This window comes from Hyla sarda, unplaced genomic scaffold (assembly GCF_029499605.1).
Source record: "Hyla sarda isolate aHylSar1 unplaced genomic scaffold, aHylSar1.hap1 scaffold_675, whole genome shotgun sequence".
NCBI classification, from domain to species: Eukaryota; Metazoa; Chordata; class Amphibia; order Anura; family Hylidae; genus Hyla; species Hyla sarda.
This window is the reverse complement of record NW_026610692.1, coordinates 104,624-125,010: the sequence shown is the minus strand read 5'-3', so window position 1 is coordinate 125,010 and position 20,387 is coordinate 104,624. Positions and strand designations below refer to the sequence as shown.

Here is a 20,387-nt window from a genome sequence, read left to right as displayed (position 1 = left end):
GGTAGGTGCACAATAGCATAGCCTAACCCTCTGTACTTTGGTCTATATTGATGCGGGACATAGACAGCCAGCTGATGACCAATCCATTAGTGCAATGGATGGCTGGAAGCATTTGTCTTTGCCTTTGCAATACCACAGAAGCAATGCATGGTCAATGTACAGCAATGACACACCTGTGTGAACAGCCAGGAGACCCCCCCCCCCCCCCCCCCCATGTTATGTTACATAGTTACATAGTTAGTACGGTCGAAAAAAGACATATGTCCATCAAGTTCAACCAGGGAATTAAGGGGTAGGGGTGTGGCGCGATATTGGGGAAGGGATGAGATTTTATATTTCTTCATAAGCATTAATCTTATTTTGTCAATTAGGAACATTCAGCACCCACCCGCTATCAAGGCAGCTGCCTATCATGTCATGCCCTACCTGCACAGGTGTGCTGGCTACTCAAATGATCCAATTAAGGAGGCCATTTAGTCAGCAGCAGCAGAAGTCCTGTGCCTGGACGCTCCAACAGCGGCCAGACACAAGCAGAAGCAGAAGCAGCAGAAGCAGCAGCAGCACCACCTTTTGTTTTTTGGCTGCAGCAGCAGCAAGGCCCACAGGGCTGGCTAGCTGGCTAGCCAGCAAGCAGGTAGCAATGAAAGTAGGAATCTTTCTTTTTAACCCTGTAAGGGGGTGGTGCACTGTACCCGAAGATACTGCCATATCGGGTCAATGCATAGGGCGACGGAAGCAAGCTTCGAAATCGGCCCCCGTTCTCAAAAATCCATTTAATATATGGTCCCCAGATAGGGGACGTATCAGATATTAAACTGATAAGAACAGATACTACACTTGATCTTAGCCAAAAGGCCGAGAAGCGATAACCGTGAAAGGGGCGGGCCCAACAAGGTGCCCTTCATGGGCACTATCACTGCTTGCTGTCAGGGAGGCTGCCAGACAATTTTCCATGCACACTCTGGGCTGGGGGGCAGTCAACCACCAGTACACACAGCAGAACCTAAACCCATACCATTATTGCTAAGCAGCAAGACAGGGGCCCATTGCACTCCCACGGGGCCTTTTTAAATGCAATCCATAACCCGGATTTGCCAGGAACCCTTCTTACTCCTCCTACTTGCATGTGACACTGGGCTTAGGATCTGCATAGGAAACACACACACAAGCACACACCTACCTTTGTTGCCTGCAGATGCCTCCTTGGCTGTCCCCAAACGGTATCAAACCAACACCCACGGGAAGCTGTAAGCATAGAGGACATGCCTGCACCCCATTGGACTTACCTGTGTGGGTTAAATCCGGGTTATTTGACAACCTATGGCGGTGATGGTTCTGCTCAGGCAGAGCAGTGCTGATGCTCCTCATAAAGCTGTCGCTGCTGTGAAGGTTCTAGGTGACATCACAAATCCCTATGGTTACATACACAACAAAGCTGGGTTGTTGTTGTTTACACTCTGCAAGGCCTGTGGAAGTGAGTGACATCATAGCACTGTAGTTCTGAGGGTTCTAGATGGATGCAACAATCTCCTGTTGCTTCTATGAAGGCCATAATAGACGACATCACCAAACAGCTCCATAGTCACATACACAGCAAAGGAGAGATGTTGTTTACACCTAGTGATGTCAGTGGTATTGAGTGACATCACAGCACAGTGCTAAGGCTCCTGGGCCTGGACACAGCAGCGGCTGCAATATCTCAACGGAGAATACGTTTATATATATGTGTGTGTGTGCGCGTATATATATATATATATATATATATATATATATATATATATATTTCTCCGCCGAAATCACTTTTAAACCCATTTCCACCTTTTTTTCCCTTCTCTTCCTCTTACTTTTTTTTCACGTTTTTTTACGTTTTTCTCCTTTTCGCCTCTTTTCTGGGCGTATTATTCTTCTTTTTCTTCTTTTTTTTTCGTCTAATGCATACCCCATCAGTGCAGCAATGCTTATTCAATACCGCCAGCAGATGGAGACACTGGGGGATAATTTTCTAAGGATTTATACTGATTTTTCCTGTCTGAATTTGTCGCACAGAAAGTTGCAGGCCAAATATGTGTGACATTTCTGCGACTTTAGCTTCTAGAGCATTTTTACAACATTATACATAGGTGCTGAATACATAAAAAGCGACTGTTCAGCGACAGACAAGTCGCATCGGCTGAAAGTAGGCCAGAATGTCAGTCCATGTTGGAGCAGGTTTAGATACAGTCTAAAGTATAGATCTCAAAGTCTGTGCACAGAATTTAGCAAGGGCCTCGCACCTTCTGATGCATCAGGTAGGTGCACAATAGCATAGCCTAACCCTCTGTACTTTGGTCTATATTGATGCGGGACATAGACAGCCAGCTGATGACCAATCCATTAGTGCAATGGATGGCTGGAAGCATTTGTCTTTGCCTTTGCAATACCACAGAAGCAATGCATGGTCAATGTACAGCAATGACACACCTGTGTGAACAGCCAGGAGACCCCCCCCCCCCCCATGTTATGTTACATAGTTACATAGTTAGTACGGTCGAAAAAAGACATATGTCCATCAAGTTCAACCAGGGAATTAAGGGGTAGGGGTGTGGCGCGATATTGGGGAAGGGATGAGATTTTATATTTCTTCATAAGCATTAATCTTATTTTGTCAATTAGGAACATTCAGCACCCACCCGCTATCAAGGCAGCTGCCTATCATGTCATGCCCTACCTGCACAGGTGTGCTGGCTACTCAAATGATCCAATTAAGGAGGCCATTTAGTCAGCAGCAGCAGAAGTCCTGTGCCTGGACGCTCCAACAGCGGCCAGACACAAGCAGAAGCAGAAGCAGCAGAAGCAGCAGCAGCACCACCTTTTGTTTTTTGGCTGCAGCAGCAGCAAGGCCCACAGGGCTGGCTAGCTGGCTAGCCAGCAAGCAGGTAGCAATGAAAGTAGGAATCTTTCTTTTTAACCCTGTAAGGGGGTGGTGCACTGTACCCGAAGATACTGCCATATCGGGTCAATGCATAGGGCGACGGAAGCAAGCTTCGAAATCGGCCCCCGTTCTCAAAAATCCATTTAATATATGGTCCCCAGATAGGGGACGTATCAGATATTAAACTGATAAGAACAGATTTTTTTTTTAAGTTAGCCCTCAGAAACTCAATCAGAGTTCCAAGATCTTATTTGAACTCGATTGTTGCTCATCATCAGGTAACCCATTTTTTATTTCTTTTTAACACTAATGACCACGAAATAAAATCAATAAAAAAGATTTAACCAGAAAAAAAAAAACATACACATTTACAATAACAAACAAACATTGCTTTGACCAGTAATTAATCATAGAGAAATTCCATTTCTCCAGGCATATACCATTAAGAAATCTATCATTCCACGGTTTATCGTTCCTCTTATCATCTGTCTTTTTACCGGAAGTCCCAACCAAGATGGAACTTTATAAGTGTCCAAAAATCTGTCCATATCAGCTTGAAATGAAAAATACACTTTGTCTCTAGCTTCCTCGTACCGATTTCCATATTTCGACCTTAGTTCCATTAAATCCATATCAAATGGTTTTCTTTCCTTTTTTGGCATATTTTCCAACATGCCATCCAAAACACCTCCAAATTCCATTGGTACATAAACCTCTTCTTTCTTTTTCTTTTCTTCAGCCACTTTTCTGGCTGGAACTTCCTCCAACTCAGGTTCTACAATTTCTTCTTCTTCCCTACTCCTTTTAGCTGTTTCCTTTTTCGTTGTTTGTTTCTTGGGACATAAATTTACCAGGTGATCTTCCTCACCGCACAGATGACACTTCTTTTTTTTGTTGTTGTTGCAGGTGTCTGCTTCATGACCTCCCTCCTGGCACTTATAGCACCACGAGTGAGTACATAAGTCTTTCCCGTGCCCGTATTGTTTACATTTACGGCAAAATTCCTCCATCCCTGAATACAACAAGTCACCATTGACCGATCCAATTTTGAATCGCCCAGGTGGATAAATCACTTTACCGTCAGGTTCCATTTTAAATTTAACTTTAAATTTCCATTTTGTAGTCCATAGGCCATATTGGTTCAGGACTTTTCCCTTTGACAGAATATTGTCACAGAATCTAGAAAGAAAAGTCTCAATGTCTTTTTCCAATATATATGGGCTATACATCCGTACCGTCAATATTTTCTCCTGGTTCGGAAAATGCGGGGTCACCTCCACACCCTCCAAAACTGGATTGGCCTTCTTTTGCTGGTACTTGCTGCAAAAAAAATTAAAGTCCTCTTCAGAAGCCAATATAACATCGTAGTGTCCATTTCTTGGGAATTCAAGCATAGACAGGATTTGTTCCTTCTTAATTTCCAGCAACTTGAATAAGATCTCCTCGACCACGAAACATAATCCTTTTCCTCTCTTACAGGTATCCAATAAGGAAATCCGGACTCCATTTCTGAGCTTAGCATACTCAGGGATGCCTTCTGATGATGCTCCACTTGATCCAGCCATGTCCATCAGGATAAACACCTCCCCCACTGTAAGCAGGTAGGTGGTGGTGATCGCTCCCCGTTGTCTGGGGACTAAGCCGGCTCCCTAATAGCAGCAGGGGGGTGAAGTCCCTCCGTTAAGAAGGACGATCCCCCCAGGCAAAGGAGCCGGGTACCCCAGACACCCTCTGGCCAGACCAAGTGAGCAGAACTACACTTGATCTTAGCCAAAAGGCCGAGAAGCGATAACCGTGAAAGGGGCGGGCCCAACAAGGTGCCCTTCATGGGCACTATCACTGCTTGCTGTCAGGGAGGCTGCCAGACAATTTTCCATGCACACTCTGGGCTGGGGGGCAGTCAACCACCAGTACACACAGCAGAACCTAAACCCATACCATTATTGCTAAGCAGCAAGACAGGGGCCCATTGCACTCCCACGGGGCCTTTTTAAATGCAATCCATAACCCGGATTTGCCAGGAACCCTTCTTACTCCTCCTACTTGCATGTGACACTGGGCTTAGGATCTGCATAGGAAACACACACACAAGCACACACCTACCTTTGTTGCCTGCAGATGCCTCCTTGGCTGTCCCCAAACGGTATCAAACCAACACCCACGGGAAGCTGTAAGCATAGAGGACATGCCTGCACCCCATTGGACTTACCTGTGTGGGTTAAATCCGGGTTATTTGACAACCTATGGCGGTGATGGTTCTGCTCAGGCAGAGCAGTGCTGATGCTCCTCATAAAGCTGTCGCTGCTGTGAAGGTTCTAGGTGACATCACAAATCCCTATGGTTACATACACAACAAAGCTGGGTTGTTGTTGTTTACACTCTGCAAGGCCTGTGGAAGTGAGTGACATCATAGCACTGTAGTTCTGAGGGTTCTAGATGGATGCAACAATCTCCTGTTGCTTCTATGAAGGCCATAATAGACGACATCACCAAACAGCTCCATAGTCACATACACAGCAAAGGAGAGATGTTGTTTACACCTAGTGATGTCAGTGGTATTGAGTGACATCACAGCACAGTGCTAAGGCTCCTGGGCCTGGACACAGCAGCGGCTGCAATATCTCAACGGAGAATACGTTTGTCACGATGCCGGCTGGCAGGTAGTGGATCCTCTGTGCCAGAGAGGGATTGGCGTGGACCGTGCTAGTGGACCGGTTCTAAGCCACTACTGGTTTTCACCAGAGCCCGCCGCAAAGCGGGATGGTCTTGCTGCGGCGGTAGTGACCAGGTCGTATCCACTAGCAACGGCTCACCTCTCTGGCTGCTGAAGATAGGCGCGGTACAAGGGAGTAGGCAAAAGCAAGGTCGGACGTAGCAGAAGGTCGGGGCAGGCAGCAAGGATCGTAGTCAGGGGCAACGGCAGAAGGTCTGGAAACACAGGCAAGGAACACACAAGGAACGCTTTCACTGGCACTAAGGCAACAAGATCCGGCAAGGGAGTGCAGGGGAAGTGAGGTGATATAGGGAAGTGCACAGGTGAACACACTAATTGGAACCACTGCGCCAATCAGCGGCGCAGTGGCCCTTTAAATCGCAGAGACCCGGCGCGCGCGCGCCCTAGGGAGCGGGGCCGCGCGCGCCGGGACAGAACAGACGGAGAGCGAGTCAGGTAGGGGAGCCGGGGTGCGCATCGCGAGCGGGCGCTACCCGCATCGCGAATCGCATCCCGGCTGGCAGCGGAATCGCAGCGCCCCGGGTCAGAGGACGTGACCGGAGCGCTACCGCGGGGAGAGTGAAGCGAGCGCTCCGGGGAGGAGCGGGGACCCGGAGCGCTCGGCGTAACAGTACCCCCCCCCTTGGGTCTCCCCCTCTTCTTAGAGCCTGAGAACCTGAGGAGCAGACTTTTGTCTAGGATGTTGTCCTCAGGTTCCCAGGATCTCTCTTCAGGACCACAACCCTCCCAGTCCACTAAAAAAAATTTTTTCCCTCTGACCTTTTTGGCAGCTAAAATTTCTTTGACCGAGAAGATGTCCGAGGAGCCGGAAACAGGAGTGGGAGGAACAGATTTGGGAGAAAAACGGTTGAGGATGAGTGGTTTGAGAAGAGAGACGTGAAAGGCATTAGGGATACGAAGAGAGGGAGGAAGAAGAAGTTTATAAGAGACAGGATTAATTTGACACAAAATTTTGAAAGGACCAAGATAGCGTGGTCCCAACTTGTAGCTAGGGACACGGAAGCGGACATATTTAGCGGAGAGCCATACCTTGTCTCCAGGGGAAAAAACGGGGGGGGCTCTTCTTTTCTTATCCGCGAACTTCTTCATGCGTGATGAAGCCTGTAAGAGAGATTTTTGGGTCTCTTTCCATATGATGGAAAGGTCACGAGAAATTTCATCCACAGCGGGCAGACCAGAGGGCAAGGGAGTAGGGAGGGGGGGAAGAGGGTGACGGCCGTACACCACGAAAAATGGGGATTTGGAAGAAGACTCAGAGACCCTGAAGTTATACGAGAATTCGGCCCATGGGAGGAGATCTGCCCAGTCATCCTGGCGGGAGGAAACAAAATGTCGCAAATAATCACCCAAGATCTGGTTAATCCTTTCTACTTGTCCATTGGACTGGGGATGATATGCAGAAGAAAAATTTAATTTAATCTTGAGTTGTTTACAGAGAGCCCTCCAGAATTTAGACACGAATTGGACGCCTCTATCCGAGACAATCTGCGTAGGCAACCCGTGAAGACGAAAAATGTGTACAAAAAATTGTTTAGCCAACTGAGGCGCAGAAGGAAGACCAGGAAGAGGGATGAAATGTGCCATTTTGGAGAATCGATCAACGACCACCCAAATAACAGTGTTGCCACGGGAAAGGGGTAAATCAGTAATAAAATCCATACCAATCAGAGACCAAGGCTGTTCGGGGACAGGCAGAGGATGAAGAAAACCAGCGGGCTTCTGGCGAGGAGTCTTATCCCGGGCACAGATAGTGCAGGCTCGCACAAAGTCCACAACATCCGTCTCCAGAGTCGGCCACCAATAGAAGCGGGAGATGAGTTGCACAGATTTCTTGATACCCGCATGACCTGCGAGATGGGAGGAGTGACCCCATTTGAGGATTCCGAGGCGTTGGCGTGGAGAGACGAAGGTCTTCCCTGGAGGAGTTTGCCTGATGGAGGCAGGAGAAGTGGAGATCAGGCAGTCAGGTGGAATGATGTGTTGCGGAGAGAGTTCAACTTCTGAGGCATCCGAGGAACGAGAGAGAGCATCGGCCCTAATGTTCTTATCGGCAGGACGAAAGTGAATCTCAAAATTAAATCGGGCAAAGAACAGAGACCACCGGGCCTGGCGAGGATTCAGCCGTTGGGCAGACTGGAGGTAGGAGAGGTTCTTGTGGTCGGTGTAGATAATAACAGGAGAACTTGATCCCTCCAGCAGATGCCTCCATTCCTCAAGTGCTAATTTAATGGCTAGAAGCTCTCGATCCCCGATGGAGTAGTTCCTCTCCGCTGGAGAGAAGGTCCTAGAGAAAAAACCACAAGTGACAGCATGCCCGGAAGAATTTTTTTGTAGAAGAACAGCTCCAGCTCCCACTGAGGAGGCATCAACCTCCAATAGGAAGGGTTTGGAAGGGTCAGGTCTGGAGAGGACGGGAGCCGAAGAAAAGGCAGACTTGAGTCGTTTAAAGGCGTCTTCTGCTTGAGGAGGCCAGGACTTGGGATCAGCATTTTTTTTGGTTAAAGCCACGATAGGAGCCACAATGGTAGAAAAATGTGGAATAAATTGCCTGTAATAATTGGCGAACCCCAAAAAGCGTTGGATAGCACGGAGTCCGGAGGGGCGTGGCCAATCTAAGACGGCAGAGAGTTTGTCTGGATCCATCTGTAGTCCCTGGCCAGAGACCAAATATCCTAGAAAAGGAAGAGATTGGCATTCAAACAGACATTTCTCAATTTTGGCATAGAGTTGGTTGTCACGAAGTCTCTGAAGAACCATACGGACATGCTGGCGGTGTTCTTCTAGATTGGCAGAAAAAATTAGGATATCGTCCAGATATACAACAACACAGGAGTATAACAGATCACGAAAAATTTCATTGACAAAGTCTTGGAAGACGGCAGGGGCGTTGCACAGTCCAAAGGGCATGACCAGATACTCAAAGTGTCCATCTCTGGTGTTAAATGCCGTTTTCCACTCGTCCCCTTCTCTGATGCGGATGAGGTTATAGGCGCCTCTTAAGTCCAATTTAGTGAAGATGTGGGCACCTTGGAGGCGATCAAAGAGTTCAGAGATGAGGGGTAAGGGGTAGCGGTTCTTAACCGTGATTTTATTAAGACCGCGGTAGTCAATGCAAGGACGTAGGGAGCCATCTTTTTTGGACACAAAGAAAAATCCGGCTCCGGCAGGAGAGGAGGATTTACGGATAAAGCCCTTTTTTAGATTCTCCTGGACGTATTCGGACATGGCAAGAGTCTCTGGGGCAGAGAGAGGATAAATTCTGCCCCGGGGTGGAGTAGTGCCCGGGAGGAGGTCGATAGGGCAATCATAAGGCCTGTGAGGAGGTAGTGTCTCAGCTTGTTTTTTGCAGAAAACATCCGCGAAGTCCATATAGGCCTTAGGGAGACCGGTTACTGGAGGAACCACAGAGTTACGGCAAGGGTTACTGGGAACCGGTTTTAGACAGTTCTTGGAACAAGAGGACCCCCAACTCTTGATCTCCCCAGTGGACCAATCCAGGGTAGGGGAATGAAGTTGAAGCCAGGGAAGTCCAAGGAGAATTTCCGAGGTGCAATTGGGGAGGACCAAAAGTTCAATCCTCTCATGATGAGATCCGATGCTCATAAGAAGGGGCTCCGTGCGGAAACGTATGGTACAGTCCAATCTTTCATTATTTACACAATTGATGTAGAGGGGTCTGGCGAGACTGGTCACCGGGATGTTGAACCTGTTGACGAGAGAGGCCAAAATAAAATTTCCTGCAGATCCAGAGTCCAAGAAGGCCACTGTAGAGAAGGAGAAGGCAGAGGCAGACATCCGCACAGGCACAGTAAGACGTGGAGAAGCAGAGTAGACATCAAGGACTGTCTCACTTTTGTGCGGAGTCAGCGTACGTCTTTCCAGGCGGGGAGGACGGATAGGACAATCTCTCAGGAAGTGTTCGGTACTAGCACAGTACAGGCAGAGGTTCTCCATACGGCGTCGTGTCCTCTCTTGAGGAGTCAGGCGAGACCGGTCGACCTGCATAGCCTCCACGGCGGGAGGCACAGGAACAGATTGCAGGGGACCAGAGGAGAGAGGAGCCGAGGAGAAGAAACGCCTCGTGCGAACAGAGTCCATATCTTGGCGGAGTTCCTGACGCCTTTCGGAAAAACGCATGTCAATGCGAGTGGCTAGGTGAATAAGTTCATGTAGATTAGCAGGAATTTCTCGTGCGGCCAGAACATCTTTAATGTTGCTGGATAGGCCTTTTTTGAAGGTCGCGCAGAGGGCCTCATTATTCCAGGACAATTCTGAAGCAAGAGTACGGAATTGTACGGCATACTCGCCAACGGAAGAATTACCCTGGACCAGGTTCAACAGGGCAGTCTCAGCAGAAGAGGCTCGGGCAGGTTCCTCAAAGACACTTCGGATTTCCGAGAAGAAGGAGTGTACAGAGGCAGTGACGGGGTCATTGCGGTCCCAGAGCGGTGTGGCCCATGACAGGGCTTTTCCGGACAGAAGGCTGACTACGAAAGCCACCTTAGACCTTTCAGTGGGAAACAGGTCCGACATCATCTCCAGATGCAGGGAACATTGGGAAAGAAAGCCACGGCAAAACTTAGAGTCCCCATCAAATTTATCCGGCAAGGATAAGCGTATCCCAGGAGCGGCCACTCGCTGCGGAGGAGGTGCAGGAGCTGGCGGAGGAGATGACTGCTGAAGCTGTGGTAGTAACTGTTGTAGCATAACGGTCAGTTGAGACAGCTGTTGGCCTTGTTGCGCAATCTGTTGTGACTGCTGGGCGACCACCGTGGTGAGGTCAGCGACAACTGGCAGAGGAACTTCAGCGGGATCCATGGCCGGATCTACTGTCACGATGCCGGCTGGCAGGTAGTGGATCCTCTGTGCCAGAGAGGGATTGGCGTGGACCGTGCTAGTGGACCGGTTCTAAGCCACTACTGGTTTTCACCAGAGCCCGCCGCAAAGCGGGATGGTCTTGCTGCGGCGGTAGTGACCAGGTCGTATCCACTAGCAACGGCTCACCTCTCTGGCTGCTGAAGATAGGCGCGGTACAAGGGAGTAGGCAAAAGCAAGGTCGGACGTAGCAGAAGGTCGGGGCAGGCAGCAAGGATCGTAGTCAGGGGCAACGGCAGAAGGTCTGGAAACACAGGCAAGGAACACACAAGGAACGCTTTCACTGGCACTAAGGCAACAAGATCCGGCAAGGGAGTGCAGGGGAAGTGAGGTGATATAGGGAAGTGCACAGGTAAACACACACTAATTGGAACCACTGCGCCAATCAGCGGCGCAGTGGCCCTTTAAATCGCAGAGACCCGGCGCGCGCGCGCCCTAGGGAGCGGGGCCGCGCGCGCCGGGACAGAACAGACGGAGAGCGAGTCAGGTAGGGGAGCCGGGGTGCGCATCGCGAGCGGGCGCTACCCGCATCGCGAATCGCATCCCGGCTGGCAGCGGAATCGCAGCGCCCCGGGTCAGAGGACGTGACCGGAGCGCTGCCGCAGGGAGAGTGAAGCGAGCGCTCCGGGGAGGAGCGGGGACCCGGAGCGCTCGGCGTAACAACGTTTATATATATGTGTGTGTGTGCGCGTATATATATATATATATATATATATATATATATATATATATATTTCTCCGCCGAAATCACTTTTAAACCCATTTCCACCTTTTTTTCCCTTCTCTTCCTCTTACTTTTTTTTCACGTTTTTTTACGTTTTTCTCCTTTTCGCCTCTTTTCTGGGCGTATTATTCTTCTTTTTCTTCTTTTTTTTCGTCTAATGCATACCCCATCAGTGCAGCAATGCTTATTCAATACCGCCAGCAGATGGAGACACTGGGGGATAATTTTCTAAGGATTTATACTGATTTTTCCTGTCTGAATTTGTCGCACAGAAAGTTGCAGGCCAAATATGTGTGACATTTCTGCGACTTTAGCTTCTAGAGCATTTTTACAACATTATACATAGGTGCTGAATACATAAAAAGCGACTGTTCAGCGACAGACAAGTCGCATCGGCTGAAAGTAGGCCAGAATGTCAGTCCATGTTGGAGCAGGTTTAGATACAGTCTAAAGTATAGATCTCAAAGTCTGTGCACAGAATTTAGCAAGGGCCTCGCACCTTCTGATGCATCAGGTAGGTGCACAATAGCATAGCCTAACCCTCTGTACTTTGGTCTATATTGATGCGGGACATAGACAGCCAGCTGATGACCAATCCATTAGTGCAATGGATGGCTGGAAGCATTTGTCTTTGCCTTTGCAATACCACAGAAGCAATGCATGGTCAATGTACAGCAATGACACACCTGTGTGAACAGCCAGGAGACCCCCCCCCCCCCCCCCCATGTTATGTTACATAGTTACATAGTTAGTACGGTCGAAAAAAGACATATGTCCATCAAGTTCAACCAGGGAATTAAGGGGTAGGGGTGTGGCGCGATATTGGGGAAGGGATGAGATTTTATATTTCTTCATAAGCATTAATCTTATTTTGTCAATTAGGAACATTCAGCACCCACCCGCTATCAAGGCAGCTGCCTATCATGTCATGCCCTACCTGCACAGGTGTGCTGGCTACTCAAATGATCCAATTAAGGAGGCCATTTAGTCAGCAGCAGCAGAAGTCCTGTGCCTGGACGCTCCAACAGCGGCCAGACACAAGCAGAAGCAGAAGCAGCAGAAGCAGCAGCAGCACCACCTTTTGTTTTTTGGCTGCAGCAGCAGCAGCAAGGCCCACAGGGCTGGCTAGCTGGCTAGCCAGCAAGCAGGTAGCAATGAAAGTAGGAATCTTTCTTTTTAACCCTGTAAGGGGGTGGTGCACTGTACCCGAAGATACTGCCATATCGGGTCAATGCATAGGGCGACGGAAGCAAGCTTCGAAATCGGCCCCCGTTCTCAAAAATCCATTTAATATATGGTCCCCAGATAGGGGACGTATCAGATATTAAACTGATAAGAACAGATACTACACTTGATCTTAGCCAAAAGGCCGAGAAGCGATAACCGTGAAAGGGGCGGGCCCAACAAGGTGCCCTTCATGGGCACTATCACTGCTTGCTGTCAGGGAGGCTGCCAGACAATTTTCCATGCACACTCTGGGCTGGGGGGCAGTCAACCACCAGTACACACAGCAGAACCTAAACCCATACCATTATTGCTAAGCAGCAAGACAGGGGCCCATTGCACTCCCACGGGGCCTTTTTAAATGCAATCCATAACCCGGATTTGCCAGGAACCCTTCTTACTCCTCCTACTTGCATGTGACACTGGGCTTAGGATCTGCATAGGAAACACACACACAAGCACACACCTACCTTTGTTGCCTGCAGATGCCTCCTTGGCTGTCCCCAAACGGTATCAAACCAACACCCACGGGAAGCTGTAAGCATAGAGGACATGCCTGCACCCCATTGGACTTACCTGTGTGGGTTAAATCCGGGTTATTTGACAACCTATGGCGGTGATGGTTCTGCTCAGGCAGAGCAGTGCTGATGCTCCTCATAAAGCTGTCGCTGCTGTGAAGGTTCTAGGTGACATCACAAATCCCTATGGTTACATACACAACAAAGCTGGGTTGTTGTTGTTTACACTCTGCAAGGCCTGTGGAAGTGAGTGACATCATAGCACTGTAGTTCTGAGGGTTCTAGATGGATGCAACAATCTCCTGTTGCTTCTATGAAGGCCATAATAGACGACATCACCAAACAGCTCCATAGTCACATACACAGCAAAGGAGAGATGTTGTTTACACCTAGTGATGTCAGTGGTATTGAGTGACATCACAGCACAGTGCTAAGGCTCCTGGGCTTGGACACAGCAGCGGCTGCAATATCTCAACGGAGAATACGTTTATATATATGTGTGTGCGTGCGCGTATATATATATATATATATATATATATATATATATATATATATTTCTCCGCCGAAATCACTTTTAAACCCATTTCCACCTTTTTTTCCCTTCTCTTCCTCTTACTTTTTTTTCAAGTTTTTTTACGTTTTTCTCCTTTTCGCCTCTTTTCTGGGCGTATTATTCTTCTTTTTCTTCTTTTTTTTCGTCTAATGCATACCCCATCAGTGCAGCAATGCTTATTCAATACCGCCAGCAGATGGAGACACTGGGGGATAATTTTCTAAGGATTTATACTGATTTTTCCTGTCTGAATTTGTCGCACAGAAAGTTGCAGGCCAAATATGTGTGACATTTCTGCGACTTTAGCTTCTAGAGCATTTTTACAACATTATACATAGGTGCTGAATACATAAAAAGCGACTGTTCAGCGACAGACAAGTCGCATCGGCTGAAAGTAGGCCAGAATGTCAGTCCATGTTGGAGCAGGTTTAGATACAGTCTAAAGTATAGATCTCAAAGTCTGTGCACAGAATTTAGCAAGGGCCTCGCACCTTCTGATGCATCAGGTAGGTGCACAATAGCATAGCCTAACCCTCTGTACTTTGGTCTATATTGATGCGGGACATAGACAGCCAGCTGATGACCAATCCATTAGTGCAATGGATGGCTGGAAGCATTTGTCTTTGCCTTTGCAATACCACAGAAGCAATGCATGGTCAATGTACAGCAATGACACACCTGTGTGAACAGCCAGGAGACCCCCCCCCCCCCCCCATGTTATGTTACATAGTTACATAGTTAGTACGGTCGAAAAAAGACATATGTCCATCAAGTTCAACCAGGGAATTAAGGGGTAGGGGTGTGGCGCGATATTGGGGAAGGGATGAGATTTTATATTTCTTCATAAGCATTAATCTTATTTTGTCAATTAGGAACATTCAGCACCCACCCGCTATCAAGGCAGCTGCCTATCATGTCATGCCCTACCTGCACAGGTGTGCTGGCTACTCAAATGATCCAATTAAGGAGGCCATTTAGTCAGCAGCAGCAGAAGTCCTGTGCCTGGACGCTCCAACAGCGGCCAGACACAAGCAGAAGCAGAAGCAGCAGAAGCAGCAGCAGCACCACCTTTTGTTTTTTGGCTGCAGCAGCAGCAAGGCCCACAGGGCTGGCTAGCTGGCTAGCCAGCAAGCAGGTAGCAATGAAAGTAGGAATCTTTCTTTTTAACCCTGTAAGGGGGTGGTGCACTGTACCCGAAGATACTGCCATATCGGGTCAATGCATAGGGCGACGGAAGCAAGCTTCGAAATCGGCCCCCGTTCTCAAAAATCCATTTAATATATGGTCCCCAGATAGGGGACGTATCAGATATTAAACTGATAAGAACAGATACTACACTTGATCTTAGCCAAAAGGCCGAGAAGCGATAACCGTGAAAGGGGCGGGCCCAACAAGGTGCCCTTCATGGGCACTATCACTGCTTGCTGTCAGGGAGGCTGCCAGACAATTTTCCATGCACACTCTGGGCTGGGGGGCAGTCAACCACCAGTACACACAGCAGAACCTAAACCCATACCATTATTGCTAAGCAGCAAGACAGGGGCCCATTGCACTCCCACGGGGCCTTTTTAAATGCAATCCATAACCCGGATTTGCCAGGAACCCTTCTTACTCCTCCTACTTGCATGTGACACTGGGCTTAGGATCTGCATAGGAAACACACACACAAGCACACACCTACCTTTGTTGCCTGCAGATGCCTCCTTGGCTGTCCCCAAACGGTATCAAACCAACACCCACGGGAAGCTGTAAGCATAGAGGACATGCCTGCACCCCATTGGACTTACCTGTGTGGGTTAAATCCGGGTTATTTGACAACCTATTGGGGGTGATGATTCTGCTCAGGCAGAGCAGTGCTGATGCTCCTCATAAAGCTGTCGCTGCTGTGAAGGTTCTAGGTGACATCACAAATCCCTATGGTTACATACACAACAAAGCTGGGTTGTTGTTGTTTACACTCTGCAAGGCCTGTGGAAGTGAGTGACATCATAGCACTGTAGTTCTGAGGGTTCTAGATGGATGCAACAATCTCCTGTTGCTTCTATGAAGGCCATAATAGACGACATCACCAAACAGCTCCATAGTCACATACACAGCAAAGGAGAGATGTTGTTTACACCTAGTGATGTCAGTGGTATTGAGTGACATCACAGCACAGTGCTAAGGCTCCTGGGCCTGGACACAGCAGCGGCTGCAATATCTCAACGGAGAATATGTTTATATATATGTGTGTGTGTGCGCGTATATATATATATATATATATATATATATATATATATATATATTTCTCCGCCGAAATCACTTTTAAACCCATTTCCACCTTTTTTTCCCTTCTCTTCCTCTTACTTTTTTTTCACGTTTTTTTTACGTTTTTCTCCTTTTCGCCTCTTTTCTGGGCGTATTATTCTTCTTTTTCTTCTTTTTTTTCGTGTAATGCATACCCCATCAGTGCAGCAATGCTTATTCAATACCGCCAGCAGATGGAGACACTGGGGGATAATTTTCTAAGGATTTATACTGATTTTTCCTGTCTGAATTTGTCGCACAGAAAGTTGCAGGCCAAATATGTGTGACATTTCTGCGACTTTAGCTTCTAGAGCATTTTTACAACATTATACATAGGTGCTGAATACATAAAAAGCGACTGTTCAGCGACAGACAAGTCGCATCGGCTGAAAGTAGGCCAGAATGTCAGTCCATGTTGGAGCAGGTTTAGATACAGTCTAAAGTATAGATCTCAAAGTCTGTGCACAGAATTTAGCAAGGGCCTCGCACCTTCTGATGCATCAGGTAGGTGCACAATAGCATAGCCTAACCCTCTGTACTTTGGTCTATATTGATGCGGGACATAGACAGCCAGCTGATGACCAATCCATTAGTGCAATGGATGGCTGGAAGCATTTGTCTTTGCCTTTGCAATACCACAGAAGCAATGCATGGTCAATGTACAGCAATGACACACCTGTGTGAACAGCCAGGAGACCCCCCCCCCCCCCCCATGTTATGTTACATAGTTACATAGTTAGTACGGTCGAAAAAAGACATATGTCCATCAAGTTCAACCAGGGAATTAAGGGGTAGGGGTGTGGCGCGATATTGGGGAAGGGATGAGATTTTATATTTCTTCATAAGCATTAATCTTATTTTGTCAATTAGGAACATTCAGCACCCACCCGCTATCAAGGCAGCTGCCTATCATGTCATGCCCTACCTGCACAGGTGTGCTGGCTACTCAAATGATCCAATTAAGGAGGCCATTTAGTCAGCAGCAGCAGAAGTCCTGTGCCTGGACGCTCCAACAGCGGCCAGACACAAGCAGAAGCAGAAGCAGCAGAAGCAGCAGCAGCACCACCTTTTGTTTTTTGGCTGCAGCAGCAGCAAGGCCCACAGGGCTGGCTAGCTGGCTAGCCAGCAAGCAGGTAGCAATGAAAGTAGGAATCTTTCTTTTTAACCCTGTAAGGGGGTGGTGCACTGTACCCGAAGATACTGCCATATCGGGTCAATGCATAGGGCGACGGAAGCAAGCTTCGAAATCGGCCCCCGTTCTCAAAAATCCATTTAATATATGGTCCCCAGATAGGGGACGTATCAGATATTAAACTGATAAGAACAGATACTACACTTGATCTTAGCCAAAAGGCCGAGAAGCGATAACCGTGAAAGGGGCGGGCCCAACAAGGTGCCCTTCATGGGCACTATCACTGCTTGCTGTCAGGGAGGCTGCCAGACAATTTTCCATGCACACTCTGGGCTGGGGGGCAGTCAACCACCAGTACACACAGCAGAACCTAAACCCATACCATTATTGCTAAGCAGCAAGACAGGGGCCCATTGCACTCCCACGGGGCCTTTTTAAATGCAATCCATAACCCGGATTTGCCAGGAACCCTTCTTACTCCTCCTACTTGCATGTGACACTGGGCTTAGGATCTGCATAGGAAACACACACACAAGCACACACCTACCTTTGTTGCCTGCAGATGCCTCCTTGGCTGTCCCCAAACGGTATCAAACCAACACCCACGGGAAGCTGTAAGCATAGAGGACATGCCTGCACCCCATTGGACTTACCTGTGTGGGTTAAATCCGGGTTATTTGACAACCTATGGCGGTGATGGTTCTGCTCAGGCAGAGCAGTGCTGATGCTCCTCATAAAGCTGTCGCTGCTGTGAAGGTTCTAGGTGACATCACAAATCCCTATGGTTACATACACAACAAAGCTGGGTTGTTGTTGTTTACACTCTGCAAGGCCTGTGGAAGTGAGTGACATCATAGCACTGTAGTTCTGAGGGTTCTAGATGGATGCAACAATCTCCTGTTGCTTCTATGAAGGCCATAATAGACGACATCACCAAACAGCTCCATAGTCACATACACAGCAAAGGAGAGATGTTGTTTACACCTAGTGATGTCAGTGGTATTGAGTGACATCACAGCACAGTGCTAAGGCTCCTGGGCCTGGACACAGCAGCGGCTGCAATATCTCAACGGAGAATATGTTTATATATATGTGTGTGTGTGCGCGTATATATATATATATATATATATATATATATATATATATATATTTCTCCGCCGAAATCACTTTTAAACCCATTTCCACCTTTTTTTCCCTTCTCTTCCTCTTACTTTTTTTTCACGTTTTTTTTACGTTTTTCTCCTTTTCGCCTCTTTTCTGGGCGTATTATTCTTCTTTTTCTTCTTTTTTTTCGTGTAATGCATACCCCATCAGTGCAGCAATGCTTATTCAATACCGCCAGCAGATGGAGACACTGGGGGATAATTTTCTAAGGATTTATACTGATTTTTCCTGTCTGAATTTGTCGCACAGAAAGTTGCAGGCCAAATATGTGTGACATTTCTGCGACTTTAGCTTCTAGAGCATTTTTACAACATTATACATAGGTGCTGAATACATAAAAAGCGACTGTTCAGCGACAGACAAGTCGCATCGGCTGAAAGTAGGCCAGAATGTCAGTCCATGTTGGAGCAGGTTTAGATACAGTCTAAAGTATAGATCTCAAAGTCTGTGCACAGAATTTAGCAAGGGCCTCGCACCTTCTGATGCATCAGGTAGGTGCACAATAGCATAGCCTAACCCTCTGTACTTTGGTCTATATTGATGCGGGACATAGACAGCCAGCTGATGACCAATCCATTAGTGCAATGGATGGCTGGAAGCATTTGTCTTTGCCTTTGCAATACCACAGAAGCAATGCATGGTCAATGTACAGCAATGACACACCTGTGTGAACAGCCAGGAGACCCCCCCCCCCCCCCCCATGTTATGTTACATAGTTACATAGTTAGTACGGTCGAAAAAAGACATATGTCCATCAAGTTCAACCAGGGAATTAAGGGGTAGGGGTGTGGCGCGATATTGGGGAAGGGATGAGATTTTATATTTCTTCATAAGCATTAATCTTATTTTGTCAATTAGGAACATTCAGCACCCACCCGCTATCAAGGCAGCTGCCTATCATGTCATGCCCTACCTGCACAGGTGTGCTGGCTACTCAAATGATCCAATTAAGGAGGCCATTTAGTCAGCAGCAGCAGAAGTCCTGTGCCTGGACGCTCCAACAGCGGCCAGACACAAGCAGAAGCAGAAGCAGCAGAAGCAGCAGCAGCACCACCTTTTGTTTTTTGGCTGCAGCAGCAGCAAGGCCCACAGGGCTGGCTAGCTGGCTAGCCAGCAAGCAGGTAGCAATGAAAGTAGGAATCTTTCTTTTTAACCCTGTAAGGGGGTGGTGCACTGTACCCGAAGATACTGCCATATCGGGTCAATGCATAGGGCGACGGAAGCAAGCTTCGAAATCGGCCCCCGTTCTCAAAAATCCATTTAATATATGGTCCCCAGATAGGGGACGTATCAGATATTAAACTGATAAGAACAGATACTACACTTGATCTTAGCCAAAAGGCCGAGAAGCGATAACCGTGAAAGGGGCGGGCCCAACAAGGTGCCCTTCATGGGCACTATCACTGCTTGCTGTCAGGGAGGCTGCCAGACAATTTTCCATGCACACTCTGGGCTGGGGGGCAGTCAACCACCAGTACACACAGCAGAACCTAAACCCATACCATTATTGCTAAGCAGCAAGACAGGGGCCCATTGCACTCCCACGGGGCCTTTTTAAATGCAATCCATAACCCGGATTTGCCAGGAACCCTTCTTACTCCTCCTACTTGCATGTGACACTGGGCTTAGGATCTGCATAGGAAACACACACACAAGCACACACCTACCTTTGTTGCCTGCAGATGCCTCCTTGGCTGTCCCCAAACGGTATCAAACCAACACCCACGGGAAGCTGTAAGCATAGAGGACATGCCTGCACCCCATTGGACTTACCTGTGTGGGTTAAATCCGGGTTATTTGACAACCTATGGCGGTGATGGTTCTGCTCAGGCAGAGCAGTGCTGATGCTCCTCATAAAGCTGTCGCTGCTGTGAAGGTTCTAGGTGACATCACAAATCCCTATGGTTACATACACAACAAAGCTGGGTTGTTGTTGTTTACACTCTGCAAGGCCTGTGGAAGTGAGTGACATCATAGCACTGTAGTTCTGAGGGTTCTAGATGGATGCAACAATCTCCTGTTGCTTCTATGAAGGCCATAATAGACGACATCACCAAACAGCTCCATAGTCACATACACAGCAAAGGAGAGATGTTGTTTACACCTAGTGATGTCAGTGGTATTGAGTGACATCACAGCACAGTGCTAAGGCTCCTGGGCCTGGACACAGCAGCGGCTGCAATATCTCAACGGAGAATACGTTTATATATATGTGTGTGTGTGCGCGTATATATATATATATATATATATATATATATATATATAT

General features: G+C 47.9%; 6 non-coding genes across 6 annotated transcripts; all 6 read right to left on the bottom strand.

Moving 5' to 3' along the window:
* Positions 1–676: 676 nt before the first annotated feature.
* Positions 677–867, bottom strand: LOC130343241 (U2 spliceosomal RNA). The gene has a single exon (XR_008882610.1). It is a non-coding gene; the product is annotated as a U2 spliceosomal RNA (small nuclear RNA).
* A 2,090-nt stretch (positions 868–2,957) lies between these two features.
* On the bottom strand, positions 2,958–3,143 carry LOC130343194 (U2 spliceosomal RNA). Its single transcript, XR_008882571.1, has one exon. It is a non-coding gene; the product is annotated as a U2 spliceosomal RNA (small nuclear RNA).
* A 9,291-nt stretch (positions 3,144–12,434) lies between these two features.
* On the bottom strand, positions 12,435–12,625 carry LOC130343240 (U2 spliceosomal RNA). The gene has a single exon (XR_008882609.1). It is a non-coding gene; the product is annotated as a U2 spliceosomal RNA (small nuclear RNA).
* Positions 12,626–14,716: 2,091 nt separating this feature from the next.
* Positions 14,717–14,907, bottom strand: LOC130343237 (U2 spliceosomal RNA). Its single transcript, XR_008882607.1, has one exon. It is a non-coding gene; the product is annotated as a U2 spliceosomal RNA (small nuclear RNA).
* A 2,093-nt stretch (positions 14,908–17,000) lies between these two features.
* On the bottom strand, positions 17,001–17,191 carry LOC130343236 (U2 spliceosomal RNA). The gene has a single exon (XR_008882606.1). It is a non-coding gene; the product is annotated as a U2 spliceosomal RNA (small nuclear RNA).
* A 2,093-nt stretch (positions 17,192–19,284) lies between these two features.
* Positions 19,285–19,475, bottom strand: LOC130343235 (U2 spliceosomal RNA). Its single transcript, XR_008882605.1, has one exon. It is a non-coding gene; the product is annotated as a U2 spliceosomal RNA (small nuclear RNA).
* Between the last annotated feature and the right edge of the window lie 912 nt (positions 19,476–20,387).